The 25543-nt window shown below is 46.1% G+C and overlaps 1 long non-coding RNA gene across 1 annotated transcript in view; it reads right to left on the bottom strand.

The window, feature by feature from the left end:
• The window catches only part of LOC115091360, a 79942-nt gene that overhangs the window by 37524 nt on the left and 16875 nt on the right, over positions 1-25543 (bottom strand). Inside the window, exon 2 of the long non-coding RNA XR_003856680.1 lies at positions 12009-12046. This is a non-coding gene — a long non-coding RNA (uncharacterized LOC115091360). The remainder of the gene's footprint in view (positions 1-12008; positions 12047-25543) is intronic.

Below are 25543 nucleotides of genomic sequence, written 5' to 3' on the forward strand. Positions count from 1 at the left end.
AGGAAAGGCTAAAGAGGTTAGGGCTGTTCAGCTTGGCGAAGAAACAGCTGAGGGGGGAAATGGAGGTTTATAAAATCATGAGAGGACTAGAACAGGTAAATGTGAATCAATTATTTACTCTTTCAGATAATAGAAGGACTAGGGGGCACTCCATGAAGTTAGCAAATAGCACATTTAAAACAAATCGTAGAAAGTTTTTTTTCACTCAGTGCAAAATTAAGCTCTGGAATTCATTGTCAGAGGATGTGGTTAGGGCAGTTAGTGTAGCTGGTTTTAAAAATGGTTTGGATAAGTTCTTGGAGGAGAAGACCATTAACTGCTATTAATCAAGTTGATGCTAGGGAATAGCCACTGCTATTACTGACATCAGTAGCATGGGATCTACTTAGTGTTTGCTTACTTGCCAGGTACTTGTATCCTGGATTGGTACTGTTGGAAACAGGATGCTGGGCTTGATGGACCCATGGTTTGACCCAGTATGGCAACTTCTTACAGTATATTCTTATGATCACATTTCAAAGGTATCATGTTCAACTATCTGAACACCTCATTAATTCTATATCCATATATATCTAAAGTAATGTTTTCAAAATGCAAATATCTGATTTAATTTAAATCTCAATCCCTTAGTCAGGGAAACCCAGTCAAATCTTGCATTCAGACATTAATAGAAGACTAAAGAGAGGATTTGGCATAGGATAAACAGAAACGAGGAATAAACCCAATGAAGATTACTACAGAACTAAGGGCCTTATTTTCCAATATCGCATTGGAGGTGGAGGGGGGGGAGAGAGAGAGAGAGAGAGAGAGAGAGAGAGAGAGAGAGAGAGAGAGAGAGAGAGAGAGAGAGAGAGAGAGAGAGAGAGAGAGAGAGAGAGAGAGAGACTTACTATAGTGCCTATGCCCTACATAGGTATTTCAATCCCTATGGGAGGGCTACCTACTAACTCGGGGTGGGGATTAGGTATGAGCGTCGGGGGTTGGGGGCCACTTTCGCATTCTACATGAGACCTACGGACAGAACAGTGGTCTCTAGTGCAGATTTGCTGGCCGTCGGAGTGAGGACGCTCACTCCAAGAAGTGGTTTGGGCAACGTTCTCTCTACCTAGCTTGATGGACACTCTACCTGGCCAACAACATGCTAGGTGGAGAGAATGTTGGCCAAATCTCCGCTTGGAGTGAGCGTCCTCACTCCGACGGCCAGCAAATCTGCACTAGAGACCACTGTTCTGTCCGTAGGTCTCATGTAGAATGCGAAAGTGGCCCCCAACCCCCGACGCTCATACCTAATCCCCACCCCGAGTTAGTAGGTAGCCCTCCCATAGGGATTGAAATACCTATGTAGGGCATAGGCACTATAGTAAGTCTCTCTCTCTCTCTCTCTCTCTCTCTCTCTCTCTCTCTCTCTCTCTCTCTCTCTCTCTCTCTCTCTCTCTCTCTCTCTCTCTCTCTCCCTCATACACAGGTTCCCGCTTTACATATGCTCCGCCCCCTGAATACCAAATGACTAATTTGCAATCGCATTAACAGCTGTTAACGCAATTTGCGAATTTATCGCACACGGTAAAGTGCTTGGAAAATGAGGCCCTAAATCTGTGATGTTTTGTGCAAGCGTTTCATAACATATTTTCCTGTTTAATTTTGCCTGCAGTGTCATGGTTTTTGTCATCCCAAATGAAATGAAAACCAGACGTGTGAAAATACCCAGTACTTCAGCCCTTTTCCAAGAGAACAGCATTTTACGACTGCACTGGTAGATATCACAGGCTGCCTCTGATTATTGCACAGCCTAAAGCATAAAAATGATTTTTTTTTAAAAAAAAAGACCCAGCGGGCAATTTTTAACAAATTACACATCTAAAGTATAGGTTGCTTCTCAAACAGAAAGGGGGCAAATGCTGCAAGGCATATAGCACATTCTCTGTAATTTATGACTGATGATGCTTTGAAAAGGAAAGCATGTGCTGAAACACTGGCTGCAAGGGCCCCAGTTGAGAGTTGGGACTGAGGAATTCAATTGCAAGGTTCCATAAAATAAGTATAAAAATATGTGTAGGAATTTTTTTTTATATCACTATAAAATTGTTCTTGGAAATTGAATCTGCCTTTTTTTAATTGCCTTGTTGATTTTGCCTAGTTTTTGGAGCACCCTCTGTTTAATGCTTTATTTTACCTGCAGCTACTCATGTCCTTCCCTGAATTTGCAAAAATTATCCTAAACTATGCTCTCTGTGACACTGCTGGCAATGTTTGTTTTGATGTTAAGCTGTCTTTGTTTTTTTTTAGTTTTTATTGATTTTGTGTATGTAATGTTGTACCTTGCTCCGAACAATTGGAAGGTGCAAGTAAAAAATACATACTAAATAAACATACAGTACAGGTTGTGTTGTGGTTTAACCAAAATAAACACGTCATACCAGCAGCTTAAGAAAGATTTTTAATTAGGTAAAGTATTGGAATATTCCAGGAGAGTGCAAAGCAATTCAGAAGCAGTCTTGGAGATCATTGTTTGCACAATAGATTAAATCCAATTTACCCACCAATGAGCTCATTTGTTTATTTGCATAACATTGTCCTGATTGGTTGACATTAATTTGTTTACAGTCAGGCATATGGAGTCTTTCCTGGCCAACCTAACATGGCAGTGGATGGCGCCGGCCCCACCCTCTTCCCCTGTAGTCCATGGAGCCGAATGCTGGTAGGGTGCTGCTTGCACCCAGGATGTTTTGCCTGAAACTGGGACTTATCCCTTTGCCTCCTTCTCTCTCTCTCTCACCTTCCCCCTTCTTATGTGTTTAAAATCTTGTTCTCCCCCCCCCCGCCCCCCTTTTTTTTTTATCCCCATGCTCTGTAAGCTGGTCCTCATGGGAATTATTTTCAAAAAGTTAAGGGGAGTCATCGCTGGTTGGTCCGTCCTGTGGGGATTAGTTCCAGAGGGCCTCTTTTATAGGGGAACTGAGGCATGCTGCTCACATTCATGGGCAGTGTCTTCCACCTGTCCTCCCTTGTTGTTGCTTGTTCTCGTATTTTGATCTAATGTGTCGCAGTTGGGGGTAACCCGAGCCCTAGTTAGCAAAGGCGATTAATATTACGATGTGTTACATGGGGGTAGAAAGATGTGCCGGCATGATGGGACCAGGGCCTCTCATGTTGGGACATGGCAAAATGGCCCTGAGGTGGCACAGATTTGCCAGTTGGATGTCAGAAGCCCTTAATGGCTGTGGGTCAATACCGCTAGGTTGTGGTGGTTGAGGCTTTGACACTGGGTGAGGATGGTGGATTAGTTTCCCTTTGGTTGAGTTTGTGAATGGGCTTAGGTTGTCAAATATGTTATGCTGGTTTGTTAATGAACTACGGTCTTTTGTTAATTCATTACATGTAATTTATTGGAGTGTGAGGGAAGAGAGGGAGAGGGAGAGAGAGGAGGGACAAAGCCATCACCAGTACTGACTGGCCATATTAAACATCCTCTTATTAGAGTAGTATTATAATTTTATCTCATATATATATATATATATAAATAAGGCTGGGAATCTTGTAAATCATGTGATTTCTTGTAAATCGAGCCCAGAAGGCAGGAATAAAATTTAAGGCTGAACTTAATAGGGATGTGAATCGTTTTAGGACGATTAAAATTATCGTCCGATAATTTTAATATCGTCTTAAACCGTTATGGAACACAATACAATACAGATTCTAATGATTTATCGTTATAAATCGTTAGAATCGTGAGCCGGCACACTAAAACCCCCTAAAACCCACCCCCGACCCTTTAAATTAAATCCCCCACCCTCCCGAACCCCCCCCAAATAACTTAAATAACCTGCAGGTCCAGCGGCGGTCCAGAACGGCAGCGGTCCGGAACGGGCTCCTGCTCTGAATCTTGTCGTCTTCAGCCGGCGCCATTTTCCAAAATGGCGCCGAAAAATGGCGGCGGCCATAGACGAAAAAGATTGGATGGCAGGAGGTCCTTCCGGACCCCCGCTGGACTTTTGGCAAGTCTCGTGGGGGTCAGGAGGCCCCCCCCAAGCTGGCCAAAAGTTCCTGGAGGTCCAGCGGGGGTCAGGGAGCGATTTCCCGCCGCGAATCGTTTTCGTACGGAAAATGGCGCCGGCCATACGCGTATGGCTGGCGCCATTTTCCGTACGGAAAATGGCGCCGGCAGGAGATCGACTGCAGGAGGTCGTTCAGCGAGGGTTCCGGCGCCTCGCTGAACGACCTCCTGCAGTCGATCTCCTGCCGGTGCCATTTTCCGTACGAAAACGATTCGCGGCGGGAAATCGCTCCCTGACCCCCGCTGGACCTCCAGGAACTTTTGGCCAGCTTGTGGGGGGCCTCCTGACCCCCACGAGACTTGCCAAAAGTCCAGCGGGGGTCCGGAAGGACCTCCTGCCGTCCAATCTTTTTCGTCTATGGCCGCCGCCATTTTTCGGCGCCATTTTGGAAAATGGCGCCGGCTGAAGACGACAAGATTCAGAGCAGGAGCCCGTTCCGGACCGCTGCCGTTCCGGACCGCCGCTGGACCCGCAGGTTATTTAAGTTATTTGGGGGGGGGTTCGGGAGGGTGGGGGATTTAATTTAAAGGGTCGGGGGTGGGTTTTAGGGGGTTTTAATGTGCCGGTTTTTCGATTTTTCGATTTTTAACGATTTTTAACGATTTTTCACGATATTTTACCCCCCCAAACGGCAACAATACGATTCCCTCCCCCTCCCAGCCGAAATCGATCGTTAAGACGATCGAGGACACGATTCACATCCCTAGAACTTAACATTCTGTTTGACTTTTGGCCTACAGTCTAGCATTTCAGCATATTCTATCATGTCAGCAACCTTGAATTTATTTTTACAAGTCTGATCACTGCGATTTTCACAGTATAGTGATGACAGCTTCAAAGGAAAACCTTTTCAGAGCACCTTAATAATTGTAATGGACCCTTGCTTCAATTGAAGGAATCCAAACAGTAGTTTTTACATTTCGCCAGTTTTGCAGCCTCAGGGAAATACTTTCATACTAGATGCACTATGAAGCTGCAGACCACTCGAGGGTGGGGGAGGGGTTAGAGGCTGGGTATAACAGAATCTTATTTTTTTTTACATATCTAATCCTCTTATTTTGCATCCAGAGTCATGTATGATATACTCATGGCTTTCAGGTTCAAAGCATCTGTTGCAACACTCAGTCATTCTATCTATGATTCTGTGCCCATTTCACCAATGAATTTACAGAAGATGGGGAATGCTAATTAGGAGCTAGAAGTACTAAAAGATTTTCCCCCACATATATCTGTGGGAAAAATACTTAGACATCTAGCCCCAAAGTGGCTCTTAGTCAGGGACAGTCTCCACTGAAGTGGGTCAACCCTAACACGATGGTCCACTTGTAAAGCCTACTGGCAGCCCAAGACGGAGTTCATTTTCAGAAGATTCCAGCCTCCTTTCTTTAACAGTTTGGTGGCTTGACCCAACATTCGGAAAATTTACCCCCACCAATGGGCTAAGTATAGCTACTTTTTTTTTTTTTCACTGGGTGGCTATTTTTAGCTGCTGGAAATGTAGGCACTCCTGAGTGTAATGCTTTGGTCGGCAGTGGGAATGGGGAGGGACATAGCCAGGTTCAACAAATTTTCAGTGTTAGCCAGCTAAATTTAGACAGCTGTATCACTGCATACAGACACCAGACTTAAATCCAGTTGGTTATGTCATAGTCGATGAGCTGCTGTGTGACCAGGCCTGGGACAGCATGCTGGAGGAGCCTGCTACTTCCCAGCTCAGCCTCACTGGCCTGGGCTACGTTTCCTGTCACTTGCCCAGCATGGTCCAGGACTACTCCTACTACATCTTTTTCAGAATGGATGAGAATTGCAGCTTCCTTCCCCATGGAGTAAATTTCCAGGATGTCATATTTGCAGACATGTAGGAGGAATGTTCTCCATTTTTTTTTCCAGTTTTCCAATTGCACTCAAGGCCAGAAAATTGTGGCCTTCTCAAGTAATTAGATCCTGGAAGACAGCTGGGTGGGTGCACAGTGAAATTTGTGTTACGTCTGACTGCTCAGTTCATCCACTTTGCAGTCTCAGGTGTAGAGCTAATCCAAATGTCTTCTTGATGTCCCCTCTGTGAAAAATGTCAGATTAGATGAGTGCTGAGACAGATTATTTTCTGGAGCAGGTGCTCATATGTGGAATTCAATCCCAGAATATATGCAGCAGGAACCGTGTTTTAAAGACTTAAAAAAAAAAATTTAAAGACTGTTTTTTTGTAATTTTTTTGCGTGATGTATTTAATCTACAGTAGATGGTGTATGAATCTGATATTGATTGCTTTCTGTAAACCTAAATTAAGCTTTAAAGAATCAATGTAGCAAGTATAAATTGTAGGTGATACATGATGCGGTAGAGTTTTGAATCTGTTAAACAGTTTCATTTGCATGTTTTATTGAAAATATGAATGTTTTAAATTGTAAGCCTCTTAGGACTATGGATCAGAAACATATAAATGTTTTTACATTAAATTAAATTGTTTTGAAGTTTCAGCCGTGACTCTGGGGGTCATTTTTTAAAGCTAGTGCACGCAAAAGGTCCCTTTTCGCGTGCAATAGCTAAAAAGGGGTGGAGTCAGGGTAGCGTCTGCCCTGGAAGAGGAGGAGTCAGGGCGGACACATCGAAGACAGCGTGGACGGCGAAAAGGTAAGGAGCCTTTTCGCTGCCCATTTCGCGCCCAATACCACCACCTTTTATGATGGCGCTATTGGGTGCGAAAGCGGTGCGATCGCTGCCAGCTTTTGTAGGCCCGCCCCCCCCCCCCCCCCCCCGTTTCGCTCCCCCACACCCCTGCACCGTGCGATTCATGCCACCGCAGTGTTTTAGAAAATATAGCCCTTAGTGATGTACAGGATAGCTCACTGAGGGGGGTCATTCATCAAATTGCAATGGGCCATTATTGCATCGCGATTTGAAAATGTAAATTAGGGAAAGGGGAGGAGTTTGGGCGGGGCTTAGGTAAATTAGGGGCCTGTAGCACTACAGGCTATAATGTATCGCACATTATCACCCTCAGTAGCACTGGAAATAGCTACAGCTGTTTCATTGGTGCTCTGGGGCGATAGTGTGCGGCATGGCCGCAACCACATCGGACGAAAAAGCACCCCCGCGATGCTGCCACCTGCTCACTATCCCTCGCCACACCCCCTTCTTTTTTCATCATTCCGTTATAATTAAAGCGGAATTATGAATCTAGGGGTCAGTGACTTGTTGAAAATTGACCCTTACGTGGCTTGCTTCCCTCCCTCCCTTCTAAATAGTTGTTGGGTAACCAGCTTTATATACAAACCAATTTTGCAAGTTCAAAAATAAAAATGAACTTTACAGTATGGCTCATTCAAATGAGATGGATTTCATTCTTTCACCCAATGAGCCGCATAGGACATTAGTCATAGGGACTAACTTAAAACATTACCCTTTCAAGGGATTTTTTTTAAATCAAAGTAGGGAAGGCAGATAATTTCAATCCATAAGCAAACTTTCATAATAAACTTTCTCACTCTGGGCTTGTTCGGTTTTGCATTATTCATTGTAGGAACTGATGAAATGCTGAGCCATAGCCCAGCATCTACTATTATAATAATGCTACATTTTGCACAAATGTCAGTTCTGAAAGCAGAAAGCGTAATTACTGTGCTGCACAGGCAACTCAGGAAGGTGAAAGGCCAGAAAACAGCAAGGGTGAAATATTTCCTGACAAAAAAAATAAATAAATAAAAATCAACTCTTTTCACCAATCAGGCCAGCACATTCCAGAGCTCAAAATGAAATCTGCCACACTTTATTTCTCATATTTTTTGGAAACATGCTGATATTTTTTATTGCAAAGCACATTTGGGGACGACTGTTTCTGACAGGAATAAATGCTAGCTGATTTTAGCATAATTTTGGAGTGTGCTAGATTTGTGGGAGGATTGTATCGTCTGTCTTTTGCTAAATGAAATTCAATACAGAAGCGTCTAAATCCACATCTGAACTCTCTTCCCCCAACACATAACAGTTGGGAGACAAATCTGCTTCCTAATAAAAGACACTGGCATACTTGCAATAGTAAAACATTTCCAGACTTAACTAATGAAGACCGTGATTTTGTCTGGCAGACTCCGGCCAAACAATTGAGAGGATGAGAAATAGAGTCAGGGCTAGCAAACCCTCTTCTGTTGCAGGTTGCTTCTGTATCCAGTTTTTGATTAATTGCACAGTTATTTTGAGGTCTGAGATTGGGAGGGTAATTTTTAAATGGACTTCTGAAAATAAAATAGTGCTTTACTCGCAGAAATGGCTCTTTAGGAAATCGCACAGCCAATACATGCATAAAATTACACACATGCACACTCTGGGGTAGATTTTAAAAAACTGCGCCTGCGCATACTTTTGTTCGCGTGACCGGCGCAAACAAAAGTACGCCGGATTTTAATAGATACACGCGTAGCCGCGTGTATCTTTTAAAATCCGGTGTCGGCGTGCATAAGGCTGCGCAAAATCAGCAGCCTGACTCCGTTCCCTCCGAGGCCGCTCCAAAATTGGAGCGGCCTCAGAGGGAACTTTCCTTCCACCCCCCCACACCTTCCCCTCCCCTCCCTTCCCCTCCCTAACCCATCCCCCCAGCCCTATCTAAACACCCCCTACCTTTGTTGGAAAAGTTATGCCTGCCCGAGGCAGGCGTAACTTGCGCGTGCTGGGCTGGCTGCTGGCGCGCCATGCTCCGGTCTGGGGGCTGGTCTGGAGGCCGCGGCCATGCCCCTGGAATGCCCCCGGGCCAGCACCACAACCCCCGGAACACCCCCAAACGTCTCGCTGCCCCCCGACACACACCCCGACATGCCCCCCTAGCAAAGCCCCGGGACTTACGCGTGACCCGGGGCTTGCGCGCGCCACCGAGCCTATTCAACATAGGCTCGGTGTGAGCAGGGGGAGTTTGGGGCAGGTTTTCGGGGGGGGGGGGGGTACACGCATATCCTACGTGCGTACCCCTTTGAAAATCTGCCCCACTATGTGCCTACTTACTTATTTATTTTTTTACTTACTTTTACGCACCTAGGAGGTAATCTTAAAAGGAGTTACACAAACAAATGTAACATAATGTCATAGCAATTTTAAAAAGCCATTTACGCACATAAAGTGCACCCACACGTGAATATTCTATGGGCAGTTCAATGGCATATAGGGCCAGATTTTCAAAGGGTTACACGTGCCGATCCTATTTTGCATAGGCCCGGCGACGCACGCAAGCCCCAGGATGCGGGTATGTCCTGGGGCTTTGTGAAAGGGGCAGGGCGGGGGCGGGGCGGGACCGAGGCCTCCGGCACAGTGGCCGTGCCGGGAGATCACGCACCAGCACTCGGCCGGCGCGTGCAACCTACGCATCCCCTCAGGCAGGCGCAACTTATTTCACAAAGGTTGGGGGGGGGGGGGGGGGTTATGTAGGGATGGAAGCAGGTTAGGTAGGGGAAGGGAGGGGAAAGTGGGGGGATGGAAGGAAAGTTCCCTCCGAGGCCGCTCCGATTTCAGAGTAGCCTCGGAAGGAACTGGGAAAGCCATCGGGGCTCCCGTTGGGCTTGGCGCGTGCAAGGTGCACTAGTGTGCACCCCCTTGCGCGCGCCGACCCCAGATTTTATAACATGCGCGCAGCTGGGCGCGCATGTTATAAAATCGTGCGTACATTTCTGCGCGCTGGGTAGCGTGTACAAATGTACCCCGCGCGGGTAGGTTTTAAAATCCGGCCCATATTGTAGCAATTTTCAAAAACCCTTTTGCATGGGTGTACTTGTGTAAAACCCAGTTTTAAGCGTATAAACACTTTTTAAAATCAGGACTCTAGGGGAGAGGGGTTGGGACTTCGGTACATACCTTTTGATTTGAAAAAGTATTCTCGTAAATTCTCTGGGCAAATCTATGCTCACCAAACTGCAGGTGTAATTGTGTGTGCATACGTAACCCCTGGTTACTAGTGGAAATGGCCCTTAAGCGCCCCTTGTGGAATTTCATGTTTTCTGTTGTTTTATCTGAGCATGCGCCAGTGTTAGTCGAGCCACTCTTTGGAGAGCGCTGCAACAAGCAACGTCTCCAGCCTGCAGCTCTAGAGGGCCCAGCCCCCTTTTGAGCAATTGTAGGCTCTAGGGAGAAAAGGTATGTAGCCAGATTATTCCAAAAGTATGTTCCTGTTTAGGCCTGGCACTCTGCTTCCTTCAATGCATCCTTTAGAATTGCCCAGTGTAAGGGAAGTTCATCTTTCCGCAGACGTGTAAGTTCAATAATTGGTCCTCCACTGTGGAATTCAGTTCACAAAGAGATTAAGGATATCTATGACATCAAAGTTTCTAGAAAAAAGTTAAAGGCCCTGCTATTCCGAGAAGCCTATCCTGAAAAATTCAGCTATGAAATGACTGTATTATTTTAAGATAGCGTATTATTGAAATATGCTCTTATATTTTAATATGTAACCTTATTGTTGTAACATGTTTTATTAAGTAAGGCATGTATTGTACTCTGCCTAGCAGGTGCCGTTATAAGCAGAATGAAAATATTGAATTAAATAAACATTTAGGTTTTATTGGGATTCCTCTTGCTTGAGGCATGGGGCAAACCATCCTTATGGGAATACCAGAGAGTTACGCTAGTTCCACTGATTGCAAAATCTCAGCAGCATGAGCAGCCGCACCTGATGCTGGACTACTAAATTGCATCAGACGGTTATAATGACTCCTGATATGCTGGCAGTTTGGGATTTTAATGAATTCAGCATACTACCTCACAACAGGAATGCCGTATATGTGTAAGAAAATAAGCAAGACTGTTGGGACTCTAAGGGAGTGAATTCCATGGCTGCATGAAAGCATAGAGGGTGGAGGGACTGGGCAATAAAGTATGCACAAAGCCTACCCCTTGGAGACATCCTGCTGATTCTGAGAGTGCGGTAGAAGGTTAACCCATAGTTTTGCTGGGATCATTTTCAAAGCAGTAGTATCCACAGATTTTACACTAGATGAAAAATGCCCCCTAAGAAACAACTGGCCCCCCCCCCCCCAGGATCCCCCCCCCCCCCACATATGCCATAATCCTTGGTGTCTAATGGGACTCCCCAACCCCTCTCACTCCCCTTACATGGATCAAAAACCCTGGTGATCTAGCAGGGCCCCCGGACCACCACAGACCTTAGAGAAGAGTCTGTGGTGGTCTAACAGCAGCCTGAAGCGCCCCCTAGCTCTGGGCCATTCCACGCCATTTTCCAAAATGGTGTCAACAGGCCTTTGCTCCTATCACAAGAAAGGGTGCAACGACCATCTAGAGCCATTTAGCAAAATTGAAATGACCAGTCTGGGTTAGGGGTGCTCTGGGCCACCACTGGACCACCAGGGACTCTTCTTTTAGGTACAGGGTCCGGTGTTCAAGGAGGGGGGGTTCAGACACCTCCTAGATCATTAGGGTCTTTGGTTCATTATAAGTGGGAGGAGGAAGGGGAGAGGTATCATTAGACACCAGAGTTTCTGCTGTATGTTCGGGGTGGGGGGCCAGGAGATCCTACTACAGGGGGTGTCATTTTTAATACAGGGTCTTTCGTTGGGATGAGGTAATTTTTTATCAAACGGGAGGGGGTTGGGAAGGGATGCGGCATTGCCATATGAGTAATTTTTAGATTTTTTAAAACTTTTTTGTAGGCTGTGCTGCAAGACCTTGGTGAGGTTTTGGCTCATTCTGGGTGGGGGGTTTGTTTTTAGATAGTGGCCACATGCAAAGTGGGCTGCCACTGCGCACTTTTTCGTGCTCTCCCTTGATATCTTTTATCATGGTTTTTTTTTTTTCATGAGGAAAAATAAAGCGCAATACTTTCATGATATTTTTCCTGGGAGGGGCAAAATATTGTGGGATCACCCCGCTATGATCTTTCACCCTTCCTGTGGTTAAATATCGAGGTATACTCCCTCTTAGAATGCAAACCCTCTGGTGACAGAGAAATACTCACAGTACCTGAATACGATCCGCTTTGAAGTGCCGAAAGGTGGAATCTAAATAAATACATAAAATAAATACATGTTAATCAAAGACTTCCCATTTCTGGTCTTTTGTCAATGTTTTGATTTGAGTTTGGGTGCATTAGGGGGGGCCCTGCCTGCGTCCCTTCCTGATACATAGGGATGGATGTTGCGTTCTGTCAACCTGCATGGCCGATAGGATTGAAGAACGCTAATGCAGTCTTCCACCATCTTTAATCTGACCACACCTGGGGCACTTGCAGTCACATGGGAATGGGGATTGACCCTGTTGGAAAAATACAGTCGGGTTACTTTGAGCAGACAATCCTCAGCCCACCAAACAATGGAGAGTTGTACATCATTCACCCCCACCCAATGCTAACAGAATCCCTGGGAGCATGAAATACGTATTGGCACATTATTCAGCGCATATAAAACAAACCCGGGAAAAAGAAAGCGGTAAGGAAATCCATACTGGGAAATCTCATCTGTGGTTGCCACCTAGAAGATGAAAATTGTGCTTTGCTATTTTACTGTTAGCCTAACCTTTACCATCCATGAGAAGGAAGGGAAGGGGAAAGAAGATATAATAAAAACCCTCTTGGCATCTTCCTCAAGCTCTGGTTGAGCTTTCATCAGTCAGAGGGCAAGAACAACACCTCTGCCCATTATTGCGGCCTCAGAATTTTGTATCAATCTTTCTACCTCCGTGGAATCTCTTCTTCCGTAGATGCACTCGTCTGCTTTGCCAGCAAAGAAACAAAAACTCAATATTCGCAGCAGATTAAAGAGCTATCAAAGTTATCTCACCCTCAGCTGCTTTGCATAGCTGGTGTTAAGAGAATTTTAAGCAGAGCTTGACATGGATTTTTTTTTTAAACCCCTCCTCAACCATCCCTTCAACTGGAGTTGTATATAATTACAAATGCCGAGTGATATGTCTGGCTCGTGGAATTATGTAGCTTCAGATAAAAGCAATGAGGAGACAGGGAGAAGCACTATTCTATTTCCAACGTACTAAAAGCAATATCTGGTGCAGGGTTGGGCAAACTATGGCCTGCAGGCCAAACCTGGCCCAATGACAGGCTTTTCTCGGCCATCCCAACTATCCAATTGCCCCGTTATCTCCGTCCGCCAACACCTTCAAGCAATGTCATCAACAATGGCCTGGGTATTGGGTGTCAGTGGCCGGCCATAGTTTAGGGAGAGCAGCGTGGTGGCCCTCCCCCCCCCCCCCCGCCCCAGAATCAGCAGTGTTGCTGGAAGGGTTTTAGGAAGAGGAGGAGCAGTGCAGTGTGGCCCTGCTGGAAACAGCAGCGGGGCCGGCGGGGCCTGAAGAAAAGGAGGGTGGATGACTAGGCGCTCAGTTTGGGATGTGGGAGAGCGTGTGATGGAGGCGCCACCTCCTACAAGTTTGTGGCACCAGAATTCGGAGCCGAGGAGCTGGTGCCGTGGCTGGTGAGGTCTCATTTCTGTCATTATTCCAGATGGGCAGTAAGAATTGCCAACGGCGCGTAATTAATGAAGTAATTCCAGGAAAAGATTCAGAGGAAGATGGTGATGCTGAGGGGCTGCGTGTCGGCCACCGGCAGAGTCACGGATGCTGTCGCTCCAGCCCCCATTCGCAGAGACTCCCTTTCCACTTTACTGCTGGACACTACTGCCGATTTCCTGTCCATAGAGACCCTGGTGAGGAGAAAGGCGAATATGAGGAATAACATGCAAACCCTTTTTGACTCAGGACACAACCTGGGTCCTGGTTCTACCTCTCCTTTCCTTCCCTGGGCTTGGGCTTTGCCATGAGGGAGAGGACTGAAAGTCCCATTGAGATGCTTTTGGCTAATTCACTTAGGGGCAGATTTTTAAACGAGCGAGTGCGGGGTACATTTGTGCGCGCTATCCGATTTTATAACATGCGCATGCTGCCGCATGCATATTTTAAAATCTGGGGTCAGCGCGCACAAGAGGGTGCACACTTGTGCACCTTGTGTGCGCCGAGCCCTAGGGGAGCCCCGATGACTTTCCCCATTCCCTCCGAGGCCGCTCCGAAATCGGAGCGGCCTTGGAGGGAACTTTTCTTCCGCTCCCCCTCACCTTCCCCTCCCTTCCCCTCCCTTCCCCTATCTAACCCACCCTCCAGCCCTACCTAAATCCCCCCCCCCACCTTATTTCAAGGAGTTATGCCTGCCTCTGGCATCAGTCAGAGGGCAAGAACAACACCTCTGCCCATTATTGCGGCCTCTGAATTTTAGTATCAATCTTTCTACCTCTGTAGAATCTCTTCTTCCGTAGATGCACTCGTCTGCTTTGCCAGACCCTTTTGACTCAGGACACAACCTGGGTCCTGGTTCTACCTCTCCTTTCCTTCCCTGGGCTTAGGCTTTGCCATGAGGGAGAGGAATATGGAATAACATGCAAACCCCTTTGAGATGCATATGGCAGGAGTAACATGCGTGCGCCGGTCGGCTGCCGGTGCGCCAGCCCCCGGCACAGCCACTGTGCCAGAGGCCTCGGTCCCACCCCCGGACCACCCCCAGACCAGCACCCCGCCCATGACCCCACCCCCTTCCCACCCCTTTTTCAAAGGCCCGGGAACTACGCACGTCCCGGGGCTTGTGCGTGCCACCGAGCCTGTGCAAAATAGGCTCGGCGCACGGGGGGGGGGGGGGGGTTAAAGGGTTATGTGCATATATTATGTGCATAACCCTTTGAAAATCTACCCCTTTTTGTTCCTCAGGAACATGCAGAATCAGCGAAGCGCTAGATAGTGAAAGTGGTCCTGCAGATGCAGTCTGGTGCAAAAATGGAGGGTGGGAGCGCGGAGTCTGTGCTGTCATTTCGGGACGCTCTATTCTAAAAACCTTGGTGAGTCTGTGTCCCCTCCTGAAGCTCTGGCACAAATTTGAAAGCTCTGGGACAGTAGAAAGGGTGGAAAGACCTGTGGGCAATGGGGCAGGGCCAGTCTTTAAGGAAGGGGCAGCTTTCATGTCAGAGGAAAACTGTCACATCTTTTAGTGGATAGTAGTATGATATGAGAGGCATTTGCACTGGCAGTGTGGCTGATGGGGCCTTAAGAAGAGGAAGAGCCACGCAAGCCTGCCAGAATCAGTGACTTGGCCAGCAAGACTTTAGTTTTGGAGTGGAACAGCATAGCATGGTTTGGTCTGCAGGAAGGAGCATGAGGCTACATGTGTGTGTGTGTGTATGTGTGTGTGTGCATGGGTGGGTGGTTGAGGAGAGATAGCATGCATGTGCATGGGTGAGAGAGCAGGTGTATGTGTGTGTGGGTAAGAGCTTGTGTGTGTGGGGGTAAGAGCATGTGTGTGTGGGGGTAAGAGCATGTGTGTGTGTGTGTGTTGTGGTGTGCATGGGTGGGTGGTTGAGAGAAAGCATGCGTGTGCATGGGTTAGAGAGCATGTGTTTGTGTGTGTGTGTGGGTGTGTGTGAGTGTGGGTGTTAGAGAGCAAAGTTTGTGTGTATGCAACAACCCCTTTCCTCTCTGCCTGCTAATCCATGACAATCTCAGGACATCTGGAAATCAAAAGTTCCCAGGTAAGGCGAGCAGAGGATTTTAAAAACGCCTTACTAGTTTTAATGTGTCTATTTTGAAATATTTTATTGGGTGTCTGGAAAATGTTATATGAATTTTTAACTATTTGATGTTATTCTATATGTTAGCTGTTTTGAATTATTCCTTTTATTGGTATGGTTGCTGCTTTGGTCGACTCTCTGTGCCACAGGGTATACTTGCCACTGTCCCCCTGGCCTCCTCCTCCGCTCAAGGAATTCTAAGGGGACCCCCCCTCAGCCCCCGGTTCTGATAGCACCAGTAATGTGGCCCTGTTTAAAAAAGCTTTGCCCACCCCTGACCCAGTGCACCTCCATATGCTATTATGCTAATGCACATGCACGTGAGCTTCGACATTTGTATGAAAACTTGCTTTAATTCAGCTGGATGAGACACCTGCGTCCATACTGCTCAAAGCTAAGTAATCTTTACTACTATCAGCCCCGAAGCAGTAGTTGCCTACGAAACATCAGCTGATGTCGGGTTGGATTGTTTTCAGTTACAGTTTTTGATTAAGACTACCTTAATACAAGACAATGACAACATATTATATTTTATTTAAATTGCAAAAGAAACAATTATAGGTAAAAAAGATAACACATGCGTGCATGATCGAAAAGAGCAGCGGTGACCTTTTAAGGTGTAACGTGTTTGGCTTGCTGACACCTGGCCTTTACATTTATGTAAGATTTATGGTGTGCTTCTGTAATTTGGGTTATGTTGCTCTTTTATAATGCATTGTGATAAAATCTGAGCCACATTTATTCACTTTCTTAGTTATGTGTCTAAACCGCTTTAAAACAGGTGCTGTTTAGCTCCTGCTTTTAAATGCCAAACATTGAACTTCACCCTCACAGGTGAGGTAAGCTATCAGCACAATAGCGCTACTGGCATCCTGTAAGAGACGGCTGCTAGAAACCCACAGTTAAGTTTGCTGCTTTGCTGCACCGCTGACTAAAGCTACCCTAAGACAGTACATCCCACACAAGATTTCTTTGAACCCATTAATCAGTGGTGCAGCGAAGCAGCAAAGTTAACTGGTTATCTACCTTATAAATGGCCTGTGACCGACGGCCCGCAAATGCGCATGTGCGGGCAAGGATGTCGATCAGAAAAAAAAAATGGCGGTGGGGCCGCAGGAGCGGGAGGAGAAGCAGCGGCGCCGCGCGCCGGCGCGCGGTGCCGCTGCTTCTCCTCCCAGATCTGCCGGCAGATCTCGGGGGGGGAGGGGTCACTCCCGCGCCCCCCCCACCGAGATCTGCCCGGCAGATCTCGGGGGGGGGGTGTCACTCCCGCGGCCCCCCCACCGAGATCTGCCGGCAGGAGCGGGAGGAGTTAATGGAGCCGGGTGAGGGTTGCGGGAAGTCGCGCTTACGGCGCCGGGAGGAAATGGAGGTGGGTGAAGGGAGGGAGGGAGGGAGAGGGGGGACTGAGTGAGTGGAGGGAGAGGGGGACTGAGTGGGAGGGAGGGAGGGAGAGGGGGACTGAGTGAGTGGGAGGGAGAGGGGGACTGAGTGAGTGGGAGGGAGGGAGGGAGAGGGGGACTGAGTGAGTGGGAGGGAGGGAGAGGGGGGACTGAGTGGGAGGGAGTGAGGGAGAGGGGGGACTGAGTGAGAGGAGAGGAGTGGGTGGGGGAGGGGGGGTGGTGAAGAGTGAGGGGAGAGAGAATGAGGGGGAGGTGAGAGACAGAGGGATGTAGCCCGTTTTAACGGGCTTTACGGCTTGTATATTTATATTCCGCTGATCCGCAAATCTCAGTGGATTACAATAAAACATACACAATAAAATAGAAGAGCAAAACAAGGGACAAAATTAACACAACAATTAACAAAAAAAACCCAAAACACCTCCAAATAAGCTTGCACAAAGATATTGCATAAGTAAACGAAAGCCGCTTAAGAGGAAAGATAGTTTCCCAAGCACATGGAGCAGGTCCCTTTCAGCTCTGATCTCCTCAGGGAAACTATTCTATAGGGTAGGGCCAGCTATATTAAAAATGTACTCTCGGTGCTCAGCAAGTTATGCCTGTGTAAGTGAGGGAAGAAGAAGAGTGGAGACAGCAGACCGGCTGGTATTTCTGAACTGAAGACATCAAGCAAGGCCGGACAAGCTCTTGAAAAGCCTTAATGATCCAGGTGAGAGTTTTGTACCTCACCCACCAAGTGATAAGCAACCAGTGCAGCTCGGCTAGGATGGGTGAGATGTGATTATGCAAAGAGGATCCAAAAATTAGCCAAACAGCAGAATTTTGTGTCTGTAGGGAGGAATTAGGTAAGCCCAGAAACAGAACATTGCAATAGTCAAGTGAGGACAAAATAAGAGATTGGGCGACAGCACGCAAATCAGATTAGCAAAGAAGTGGCTCCAAGGAATGGAATGTGCAGAGTTGGCAATAGGATGATTGGACCGAAGTGTCAATGTGGGGTCACAGAGTCAAGGAGGAGTCAAGGAGGACTGCATTTAGACTGTAAGGCTTAAGGAGCTGCCTTAGGAAATTTAAATATCAATAGGTGAACAGTTTGTAGGTAGATGTGATTACTCAGGGAAAGGGAGCAGAAAGGCACAATTGTTTAAAAAAAGTAGCTGAGATGCAGTCTTGGGGAATGGAGAGGAAGAGTCCTTAATGCTTAGATACTTTTTGGTTTCATTTTCTAGCTAGGAGTATATAACTAGCCAGGCCCAGGAGGGAACAGGAGGCCCAGAGCGAGAAGGAAGCCTAGAAAAAGGGAATACCGCTGAACCTTTTGTTTTGTGAACTGTGAAGTATAGGAGAGCTGCTTGTGTTTGTTTCTTGTCATTAAATAAAGAAGCTTGTGAGAAATTTGCCAGAGGTCAGCCTGCAAGGGATCTCTGCCCCCCCCCCCCCCCCCGAAAAGAATGTTTAAGTTGCCATAATGCACACATGTTTGTTAAAGGACCTTTAACAAGGAACATGGAGATCTAACAACCATCTGCAAAAAGATATTCCTTTCAACATGCTAACAAGGCACATGAATCAACAGTTCTCTACTGTTGATAATTGCCTCAAAAATTGGGAAGGAAGAAAACTTCAGATCTGTACGTACAGTGACCCTATATACAGAACCACATCCATCTATGTGCAAGGACTAGAAAGAGTAGCAAGGCCAGAATTGTTTCTTCTTCTTTATCAGCAGCATCTACAAAAGTAATAGAGCGGAATAGAGAGTGGTAATCCTGTTTTTTTTTTTTTACTTCTGTCCAAAGTGGGGACCCAGCTAGATAGATGTAGTGAGAAATAAATTCTATTCCTCTAGTGGCGTGGCGTAGAAAGATGTTTCTGTGTGCACCACTGGTTGGTCTCTCCTGTGTCTCTATATTCCCATATGTGCTTCCTGATAGTCTCATTAATGGCTGCAACACTTTTATCTTTGGAGGTTTCACTAAATTCTTCCTATAGCACTAATAGACCCGTGCAGAGCTATAATCTGCCTCCCAAAGCCCTATTCGAGAATCGTAAGCTGAAGGAACAGCGCTGGGACCCAGCCACCTATTTCTGCCCATGAATTTTTATAGATGAGGCAAAGCAGAATTTGTGCCTAGGACTATCACAGCTCGCCCCTTGCCTCCAGACGGTTGTTGAGACACAAGGAACAGTTTTATTTCATTCAGGAGTACTGTGCATTTTTCTAATCCCTCACAAGGGACAGGCTGATGTACAGCCAGCCAGAAACATAGCGAGGTCAATATTCAAAAGTCATTTAAATGGATAACTCACAAGTTATCTGTCTGAATGGCAAAGGTGGCATATTTACCCCCATTATTCATCAGAAAAGGTTAGTAACGCATATGTTATCAAGAAGGGGCATCTTTATGGAAATTTGTAAGTTACCACATGGTTTGGTAAACTTAGCATACCCTGTAATAATCCCTATTTTTCACATCCTAGGGGGGGAGGGAGGGAGAGACTATCTACAAGCTCCTTATAGTAGTTAAGTATTTATAACTCTATAGGAGGGCCACCCGATAGGTCGAGGTGAGGAGTTAGTGGTGGTTTAGGATTTAGGGGCCAATTTCGCATGTAGAGTGAGACATACGAACAGCACAAGTACACCTTGGTGAAGATTTGACGTCATTTGAACTTAAGTCTCTAAAAGATGAAATGTTGTGCTATGTTCTCTCACCCTAGCTTCGTGGATAAGTAGTTATCCGGCTATAATTTAGATGAATTAAAAAGGGGCATTTTGGTGGCAATTCTGAGGCTAACTCAGCTGATTTTTAACCAAGTCCAGCTAAGTTAACTGAATAACTTTAGACCTGCTTCCGAGGCCTTGTGTGGCCAGATAACTTTATATTTAAAAGAATATAGCTGGTTAAGCAGTGGTTCAGTGAGAGAGGAAAAAAAAAAATCACGGGCCTGCAGGCCCAGGCCCTTGCCTGCCTCCCTCCCACCCGACCCCAAAAGCCCTGCGGGGCCGAAATTGCCACCTTCTAGTAAAGGCGCCCTGTTTTCAGGATTTAAAAAATAATATCAGGGTTGCGAGTCCTTGCAATGTATTGCTCTCTCTCCCCCTCCCTCCCCTGCTTCCACTTCCCATTTTGTAAATGTTAAGCTTCCGGTGTCCGGGCCTCCCTTCCCTATCCCCAGACACCACAGCCCTTTCCTTACTATATCCCCCAGTCCTTTAGATTTTTTTTTGTATTTCTTCACCCGGATTGCGGTAGCGACCTAGCATGATCCAGGCCCGGTGAGTCTGCTATTTTCAGTCTGCTGCGTCGTCGCTGTACGCTTCCAGGGTAGTATACCAGCAGTAGCAGACACCCTACTAAATCTTGGCTTTTGGAGATCGTGTGGGAGGGAGGCAGGTAAAGGTTTGGGCCTGCAAGCTGACGATTTTTTTTCCCCCGCTAAATATAGCTGGAAAAGTGTAAAGTTATCCGGCCACACAAGGCCGGATAACTTTATACATAACCAGTGATATTCAAAAGAATATCCGGTTATGTATAAAGTTATCCGGCTAAGTGTAGTTAGATAAGTTTAATTGGGGATATTCAGTGGGTCGTCTATCTCATTGAATATCCAGGACAAGTTATCGGGGCTACTTTTAGCCCGATAGCTTGTCCACTAAACGGCCTACTGAATATTGGCCTCGGTGTGATGCAGCATCAAAATCACTGCCGTGGAACAATATCTGGTGTCCTGAGCTACCAGCCTGCAATACTTTATTCTTCTCGTGATAACAAGGAAGCTTGTTTTTGTAAGATGTTTTAGGATTTACAGAAAGAATTATACTTCCTCTCATAGGCACCAGCTTCGTGGGTGCTGTGGGTACTTGAACACACTCAGTATCTGATCTACCTCCTTCAATAATGTCTCCTTTCAGCTGCCTTTGGTTAAACTGAGAGCACAAACTAATGAATTTTGTTTCAGAGACTGAAACCCTGTCAGCTAGTGTCACCGCTTGATTGTTGTCATGAAAGGCGAATCACGTTATGTGGCAGGCATTTTGTATATGTGTTTGCTGCAGAAATCTGTCCCCAGGACGTAATTGGGAAGGCCCTGGTCTAAGCTTAGTTAGGGTGGCTCTAGTTCTGTTTCACTCTACTGCATGCATGGACTTGTAGGCTTTCCTCAGGGGAAATCAAGTCCCTGTATTCAGTGGGATAAAACCAGGGCTGGATCAGCCCGTTCTATTTGACATGAAGCCACCTAGCAGTAGGAAGCCTGCTCCTCGTTCACATTTGGTCTGACATTCTGAAGCACTGATTTAATTTTCCAGATTCTTAAGTTGCACTGTACATTTTGGCTTCCTCGATTTTCTTTCATAGGCTTCTTCTATTTTTAGTTTCTTGCACAGAAAATGTATTTTTTCATGCTGTTCTGTTCATTTCAGTCAGACCCCACTATAATTATAATGCATGCAATCCAAACATAGCCAGCAATGCTGCTCAGATTACTTTCCTGGTTTAGGATGATACAACATCCTTGCTCGATATCTTTGGCCTGTTTTCGCTGATAGCTCAGGGGGGACTGGCACTGATGGAGCAAATGCCTAACAGTCCTGCCCTGCTTTCTCTTGCCACAGCACAAACTCTGCACGCACTACACAGAGTTCAGTGGCAAAATCTGCTGAGATCTCATTCAGCCATGAATATCTAGGAACACTGCCGTGGATTGTTACTTGACTATCCTTGCCGATGTGTTTTGTTTGTTTCGTTTGTATTGCTGGTATTTAATCTAATACAGGTGCACCTCTTTGGGCATCCACTTTGTGGTCAGGTGTGTGTTTAGAAGAATTAAACATAAATAAATAAATAACCATAGGAAAAAGTCCTTCGCCCTCTCCCCTCATATCCCCAACAGCGCTGCCGAGGCTCGATTGATTTTTAGATATTCATGAAAGAAGGACAGAGATAGAGGCTTTCAAATGAGTGCTTCTGGGAAGAGGCTGTGAACTGAGCCTTTTTTTTTTTTTTTCTTTTGGCACTTACTACACTAAAACTGGCAATTGACCTGGTCTCTAGAGAGAGAACATGAGACAGTCCTTGTTTTTTTTTTTATATCCCTATCCCCTTCTGTGGTTTCCATTATAGCTCCATGTTTGACGAGAGAGAGGCTCAGCAAGGCCTTGGTTTTCTGTGCCCACTGCCTGCCCAGCTTCAGAATTCCTGTTTCCATAAGACACTACAAGTCCCTGCATGCAATGAGAGAGATATGAAAAAAAAGACAAAAACCCAGGACTGGACAAGCATATTTGGGTTGACCTGGGTGAGGTGGTAACCCCGGTAGAAACCTCCAGCTGGCCCACATCAGCCTGCCATCCCGGAGTGATTCTGCCAAGCTCTGAGGAAGTTTATGCATGGCATGCACGAGCCCACTGATGGGATAACATTGATCCCTGCTTCAGGCTGACGGAAGACTCTAGAGCCGCTGGTGGTATCGCTGCACAGCTCCATTGAAGTCTCGGCAAATTGCTTCGGTGACTTGCCTCACACAAACTGAAAAAAAAAAAAAAGCGAAAACCTCTACATATATGATTTTACTTGCCTAGGCTCAAATTAGTCCAAGTCATAAATCGTCCAATTTTGGAACAGACCTGTAATTAAGGATAGTTTGTGCACATTTCTTCTATGGGTAGGGCTTGATTAATGAACAGTTTTCTCCCATTTTGTGCTGAGGGGAATCTCCTCTGATGAATCTGGTCTGCAGTCTTTTATTAAGAAAAGCACACATGTCTGAAATCAGAATTTCATTTAAGGTAAAGGCTCCTCTAATGGCTCGGCCATGAGGCCATTATGTGGCCGACCACCCCTCCACCCAGCATGGTAGCAACAAGGGTTGGGCATGATGTAGGGCTAAATGGGGAGGGAGGCAAGGAGGAAAGTAATCATGATGCAAGGAAGGAGGGAGGAGAAACCCCACAGCAGAATAAAAAGGCAGCGCCTGCTCAGCAGCTTCCTCTTTCTCCTCTGCCACCTACACGCCAGTCACCCGCCCCCCCCTTTGGATAGGGTGGAAGCCAGTCAGGAGGGGGTAGGCACATAGGGTGTTGCAACTTAGGTGAGGATTTTGCAGATTCAAGGATTCAGCTGTGGGGGCGCTAGTAAAATTGAAAAATTGTTAGTCTTTTAATGTAAGATATATCATGATAGGAGCAGCTCTTCTAAGCTGTTACACTCAGTTAAATACAGCATCACTGCCTCTAAACTTACACACCAAAGGGCTAGTTTGTTTTTATAAGATTTACCAACTGGTTGGCATTATAATTTTAGCTCAAAATAACACTGGATTCTTGTAAGTCATATGATTTCTTGTAAATTGAGCCCAAAAGGCAGAAACGAAACTTAATGGTGACCTTTAACATACTGGCTAACCTTTAATACACTTTTAGCATTTCAACAGCCTTGACTATTTATTCAAATCTGATCAGTGTAATCTCATTGTGCTCTGATGATGAAGAAAGCAGCCAAGTCGGCCTGAGAGGCTGTGCATATAAGAGGACAAGCATGCATAGCTGATTCAATCTGGCAGGCTACATATCCATTGTATCGGCCGGGTCTGTTAGGCAGGTTGATGGCACCCAAGCCAGCTGCAAATGAGGAATTAGGGAGTTGACTGTATAACATAATCATTTCTGTTTGTATTAGCCAAACCTGGACAGTTGGGTAAGATGTATAAGCTATATTGTTAATCTTTCATTAATAAATAAAGCTGTGGTCCTGATTATCAATTACAGTGGGCTAGGCGGAGTGGAGAGGAGTTGCAAGTGGAATCCAAGATAGGAGGGGAGAACATGAAGAAGGAATAAAAGGAGGGCAGGAGAGCAGACTGGCAGTGCACCCTGTATGTATTTAAAGCAGACAGATGTATTTTGGAGACACTGAAGTGGAGAAACCTCTCTAGTACACAAAGAAAAGTTCTAGGAAGAGAAGGTTCTAAAAAGATGAATTATACTACAGAATGATTCACGTTCTCTTTTCTATTAAAAACTTTTTACATTTTCTTTACAGCGCTACAAATATATATATAAAAAATACTTTGCTTATCATTAAAACAGGGGCATCTGTTGCAAATGTGGACCCTTAGGCTGAGGTGGGATTGACGCAACCTGCAGGGAGGAGCTCTGAGATATCCAAGAGTCAGGCAGTGGTAGGTGGCAGGCGGAGTTCAGGCATGTCCAGGAAACAGGCCAAGGTCAATACCAGGTATCGGTCCGAAGGAATGGTGGGACAGATAGGCAGAACAAGAAGCAGCACAGAGCAAGACAGGTGGGCAGAGGAGGAGACGAAGAACCGAAGACTGACCACAAGAACTGATGGATGAAGACAAGGGCCACTGACACAGAAGATGAAGAGAAGGAACTGGAAGAGAATGGGAGTTAGAAGACACAAGAACTGGAACCGGTGATGAAGACACAGGGAAATGGAACAGATGGAGATCGCTGAAGCAACTCACACTCCTAGCAGTAGAGACCTATTGCCAAGGCACGTTGGACCCAGAGCATTGCCATTTTATAGGGCCTAGAGCAGCTGTCATCAACAGGCACCACAGGGGATTTTCCGCCATGGGCCCTTTAAATAAAGGCAAGAGGTGTAGCTCTTAAGGATGGTGGCAACCAGCTGCGTGTAAGGATGGCGTCTGTAGTGGTATGACTGGTTGGGCCGGTGGCATATTGCTGTGTTGACGGGTGAGGTTGGCGGCTTCAGAGGTTAGTGGGGGTCTAGCTGAAAGGTGAGGGCACTGCCCTCTGGGCCGTGGGATTAGCCCATGGGCCGTGCAATGCAACGGCATCTAAGTGAAGTGCTAAGGGCTTGTTTGAAAACTTACCCCTTAGTTGCTAACTCGCATATTCATCAGTAGCTGTGTATAACATCAATTCAGAGTTTATTTTAAAATAAGGGTTTAGATATCTAAATATTCAGATTCAACTTTGCCGTGGTTCCAACCTGACTTGGTTTTAAAAAAAGGAGCCTGGGTTTACATGGATTGTTTAATATTTTTTTGCAAATGTTTTGCAGATTTGAACAGTTAGAAGTATTTGAACATAAGGCAGATCTTCAGATACTCCAAAGACAATTGTGATTCCATGAATGTTTACATCTAAACCAGGGCAAAAAGTGTTTTTTTTTTAACTTTTTGAAAGAGATGTTTTTTCCTTTGACTTGCTCCAGCTCGGAAGGGAAGTCACCCCTGCCTGAGAGTGCTGCTCGGCCCTGCTACCAGTCTAAGTGGAGCCTGCAGTTGCCCAGAGGAGACAATCGATTTTAAAGAGTTTGTGTTTATTTTTGGTGGGAAAACCTTTTTACCACCAATTTCTATCCAGCTGTCACCAGGAAGGGACATTGACTCAATGTTTGGACTTCGAAAAGACTAAGGCATTTTGGGAGCTTTCCTTTGTATTGTAGCAAGAGATTTCAAGTTTCTAAGTTACAGGAAAGTTTTATTTGAATTCCATGTCAAGTGTCCAGCCTGCTACTTCGAGTTCAAGGCCATGTCAGCTGAG

The sequence above is a fragment of the Rhinatrema bivittatum genome, chromosome 4, assembly GCF_901001135.1.
Source record: "Rhinatrema bivittatum chromosome 4, aRhiBiv1.1, whole genome shotgun sequence".
Lineage (NCBI taxonomy): Eukaryota > Metazoa > Chordata > Amphibia > Gymnophiona > Rhinatrematidae > Rhinatrema > Rhinatrema bivittatum.